A 5690-nucleotide genomic window follows, 5' to 3' on the forward strand; every position below is an offset into this window, starting at 1 on the left:
TCTTCAGTGTGCTTGTCAGGCTATATTAGGACAGAACATGTTTGATTTTAGCAAGGTTTATATAATTGCTATTATTCTATGGTTGTGTTCTTCAATTCACAGTTGAGGCGTGATCGTCAGATTGCCAAGAATTCCACTCAAACCGGTGCTAGAGGCCATTTTAAAACTTGCAGTGAGGTCATGTTTTTGTTAGTTTCGTTTCCAAGGCGACACTTTGTTTTTGTTTTGCTTTGTAAATATTGATTTTGTGTCATGACTGGATACCCCATATCCTTTCTTTTCTATTATATACACAAAAAGATATGGAATAGTAAAAAACTTAAAATTTATCAAATTTTTTGCTTTGAATATATTTTTTTTATTGAAAAAGGAACAGTCCAAGTTTTGTAAAACTCCATGCTAGATTCAAAAAAATATTGATGTCCGAACAACTCTAGCCGTATACTGCATTAATTAATATTAACTGAAATAAGTGCGGAATCAGTTTAACATGTAAAATACGGAAAAGAAAGAAAAAAACAATACCATCAAATATTTCATTTTATATTGTCATCATGAGATTAATGTGTTAAACTAATACACAACAGAATGAACCTTAATATTTACATACACAATTCATTATAACACAACTGGCGGGAACACTTGTTATAGATGATAAAAATAATAATAATACTATAGATTATATAAATACAAAATTCATTATAACACAAATGGTAGGAACACTTGTAATTCATATACGATAAAAAGAATACTTTAGACTATATATATACACACAAAATTCATTATAATACAAATGGTAGAAAAAAATAATGAACAAGATAATTTATATCTGATAAAAAAAAAAAACATAATGTAGAATAAATATTTACAAAAAGTCACTCTAACGCAACTTGTAGAAAATACTTCTTTACAATGGTAGTTATCTATAATTCCTATGAAAAAAAGCATGTGCACTTGTATCAAAAATTAGAAAAGGATACTCAAATGAGCCTGCATAGTTCATATATGGTATATAAATACAATATAAATCAATGTTCCGGTAAAATTAAAAGAATAAAATAGCAGAACATGACTTCCGCTTAATCAAGCTTTGATAACCCTATTTACAAAGGATCTTTTTCGGGGAGGGGGGGGGGGGGTTCACTTATATCAAATATTGCTATTGGTAGCCGAATTCCCGAAATTTCAAAAAACTTAGAATAAAAGATTGCCTCTCGTAGTCATCATCTAATCGAATTAAAATTTGTCTTTTGTAGTCGGGTTCTTCATCAAGAAGTATAAAAACTGTATCATCTATTATAATTACTGAATGCATCTGATGGTCAAAATCTTCATCTTCATCTATTATAATTTTCAATTTATCAATTAGAACTTAAATATGCCTCTGGTGGTTGTGTTCTTCATCTGTGATTTGGCAATCGCATCTAGTAGTCCGGCGGCTACAAGCATATTTCAGACGAATTGTGCACATCCTGCTACAAGCATGAAATTTGGCATAGACCTTCCTCGACTATTACTCTTTTATTTCAGATAGGGAGACATATAAAACAAAATGTCTCACTTCCGGTAAAATCCAAAATTGCGGACATCATACTTAAATCAGGCCTATATCGAAGGCTAGTATGTGAAAAGATGTTATTATCATGCTAGTAACATAATATTTGATACCAACCTTTGTTATATACTACTTTTGGATACATGATATAGATAAGATATCAAAAAACCTACTTCCGGTAAAATCCAACATGGCGGACATAGTACTAGAATAAGCATATTTTTAGGAAGGGTAATTGAAATGTGTTTTAATGTATCACTACTATCATTACATTGTGCAGGAACCTTTCTTTTGTGCTTCCCATAAATACTATGTATAAGACATATTTGTTTAAAAACCCTACTTCCGGTAATATCCAAAATGGCGAACATAGAAATATCAATTTTCTATTCTTATATTCAATTTTTTTCAAAATGTAAAGAAAATGGTTTTTTTGGGCTTTTTGCTTTTCATTAAACTATTGGCTTCTAGTTATCCACTAATTTTATTCTGTTGTAAATTTTTAAATAACACTTTTGGTAAAAAAAACAATATGGCGCAAATTTCTAAAATGAGTCCTTAATCCATATCTTTGATTTAGAGTTTTAGATAGATTGATTAAAACAAAACAAAATTACTGAAGTATTAAAACCATTTTTCAATTTACTACTAGTTGGCTAAAAATACATGTGTATTCACAGTCACCACCACATGCAAACAAAGCAGTGCACGGGAGACCCGATTGTCCACATTAACAACGACCGCGACATCCTCTGTGTCTGTATGAATACGTTGTTGATACCAATTCTGGCTTTAATATAACGGTTTGAGAGAGCGCCGCCGATTTATTGACGAGGCGTAAGAGCAGATTTGACGCTCTCTACGCTTGATGCGCGCACTACAGTGTCGTCTAGCTGATTCGACGCGATCACTGTCTTTACAAAGAATGAGTTTGTGTATTGTGGTGTTTTGCTTAGTGGAATGTCAAAATACTTAGAGTGATTCTTTATTTGCTTTTTCAAAATATTTGTTGCGTGGTATTCTTCGACTTCTTGGTAGTTATTTTTCACTTAGGATGTGCTTTTTGGGGAAATTCGTCTGGTTCAATAGCGGGAATCAGCCCCTACACCACTTTGTACATAAATATCAACTTCTAGCTTGTTCGTCTTGTAATTGTCCGGAGGTTTTGTAGTTCCAGTTCGGCTAGCATATTGGAAACACCCGTCCTCTCTTGACTTGTAATCTATGGTGATAAATCTTGCCGCGCTTGACGTTGTATTCCTTCTTTCTAGCTAATTTATGTTTGTTACAATGTAGGGGCCCCATACTATGGATCCATATTCCATCGTTGATCAACGAGCGAGATGTAAGCAGTTTTTGTAATATTGTGGGCAGTATTTCAAGTTTCTTCTTTGAGAGCCTAGTGTTGAATTTGCTTTCTTTGCCACGTTTAATATGTGGGTGGTCCATTTGAGGTCTTCCGAAATGTGTAGGCCTAGTTACGGGTTATGCTTGAGTTGTTGTAGTATGTGTCCATTTAAACTGAAGATTTTATGGCTTTTGTTTCTGATGCTTAGGATGTAGTTTTTTTTTAACCGCATTCCCCAGAACATCTACAATGTACAAGCTTCTGACAAAATGATGAAGCCTTAGAAAGAGTAAGTTATTTAAAAGTGATCATCTTTGTCCCTTCGACATCCATTAGCGCCTGAACTGAGTAGCATAAGGGCCAATTCCAAGCTCGTCCCCCTAAACACATGCCTTAGTATATTGCACGTTTTACATACTGGAAAAGACTAGACCAAGTTGAGGGAATTCCCTCAATTAGTCTTCCCTTTTGCGCAAATAGTTATTTTCTTGATTCGTTGACCATGTTAATCCAATCTGATAAGTTTGTGTGAGCTTACAGTTAAACCTCGGTGATTTAGGCTGATCAATCATCATTTTTTATGTTAAAGTCACATCTTCAAATGCCATCAATGTCTCCCACGCAGTCTTTTTTTCCTTTTCAAGCAATCAGAGAACCATATCACAACCGGTAAAGACATGGATCACAATAAGTGTTTGTAAACACTCATTGCCAGGATATATTTATCTAAAACTTTTTGCCCTCCCAAACACAATCCATAGTTCGTCTACCCCTGTCACGGAATAGCGAAAAAGTAATGACAGCATCATCAGTAACGATTATTCGAATCATGACTCGTGCAAGTTTGAGTTTCATTGCATCAGACACATGCACCATGATTCTATTGTCAGCCTCTTAATGTGAATATGGTGATAAACTTGAAACATCTCGAGGTAGATAAATTAGAATATCCTGAGCATTTGTTATAAGAAGCAAGATATACATTTAGGGGAAAGGGAATACACAGACAAATCCAGAGTCAAAACAAAATCCTCAAAATTTGCAAAATTTTCTGAGTGGTGACGACAATAAGAAAGAACTTTTAAGTTTTCATTCGCAAAAGCTTTGGTCAATAGATTTTGAGGAAAAGGTAGTTGTAGCAACAATTGCTCAGAATGTTCTGTGTTATCCACCGCATGATGATGTTTCAAGCTTAGCACCATGTTCACATGAATAGGATGACACTTGAATCAAGATGCATGTGTCTGATGCAGTGAAACACTGACTTAACTGAGTCATAACAGTTCATACTGAGGTTGCTGTCTTCGTTTTTCAGTGACATAGGGGCAGACGAACTTTGGCTTGCGTTTGGAAGTGGGAAAAGCTTCAGATATATATCTATCGATGACCTTTCACATACACTAGGCATTGAGATATTACACGTTTGCTGGAAAATGAACTGCGTTGGTGACATGGATTGTGTTTAAAAATGTGACTCGATCATTTAGAATGATGATTGATCAGCCAACATGACCAGATATGGATTTGACAATCTCATTGATAGAACGATACGTGGTTTTGGAAAAGTCAGGAAAATGGCCATTGTTACATTATAGTTCGTTTCTGTGTGTGTTACATTCTGCTGTTGTTATCTTATATTTAACCCGGATTTGTTTTTTCTTATCGATTCATGAATTCTAAACAGCGGTATACTACTGTTGCATTTATTTGTTAGAAGATTGAACAATGTTATCAGATGGGGTTAACAAAGCAAGAAAACATGTGTTTTTGGAAGAGGAAATACTATTGAGGCTATTCCCACGACTCGGTCTAGTCTTTTTCAGCAAGTAAAACGTGCAATATACCCTTGCGGATGCGAATGAGTAACAAGTTATGCTGACTAGTCCAGACGCTTATGAATGGCCAAGGGAAAAATATCCATGGGAACCCTTTTGGACAACTCTTTGTGAGGCCTATTCATCTTATCAGGAGCTTGTACATTATAGATGTAAGAAACAATACCACGATCTTTGTAAATTTGGAAAATAAGCTCTCCGATTGTGAATAAACATGTATTTGCGGCCATACATTAGTCATTCTAACGATGTTCAAAAACTTTAGTGACTTTATTTTGTTTTAATCAATCTAAAACTCTACATCGAAGATATGGACTCATCTTTGTAATTTACGCCATATTGTTTTTTTTTACCGGAAGTGTTTACTTTGTATTCAAACATATAAAGCTGAATAAAATTAGTGGTTTTGAGGATGACTTAAAGCCAAAAGTTTAATGACCTGCTAAAAAAAACGTTTTCTTTACATTTTGAAAAAAGTTGAATATTAAAATGAAAAAATATCAACATTTCTATGTAAGCCAAATTGGATATCACCGGAAGTTAGGGTTTTAAAGACATATGTCTTATACATTGTATCCATGAAAAGCACCAAAGAAAGGTTTCTGCACAATATAATGATAGTAGCAGTACTTCAAAACACATTTCAATTACCCTCCCTAAAAATAAGCTTATTTTAGTACAATGTACACCATATTATATTTTACCGGAAGTAGGGTTTTTGAAGACATCTAATCTATATCATATATCCAAAAGTAGTACGTAACAAAGGTTTGTACCAAATATTATGATAGATGCATGTCATTAACACGTATTCACATACTAGCCTTCAAGATTGGGCTAATTTAAGTATGATGTACGCCATTTTGGATTTTACTGGAAGTGAGACATTTTTTGCAAATGCCTCCCTATCTGAAATAAAAGAAAAATAGTTGAGGAAGGTCTATGCCAAATT

The sequence above is a fragment of the Mytilus galloprovincialis genome, chromosome 14 (genome assembly GCF_965363235.1).
Source record: "Mytilus galloprovincialis chromosome 14, xbMytGall1.hap1.1, whole genome shotgun sequence".
Taxonomy (NCBI): Eukaryota; Metazoa; Mollusca; class Bivalvia; order Mytilida; family Mytilidae; genus Mytilus; species Mytilus galloprovincialis.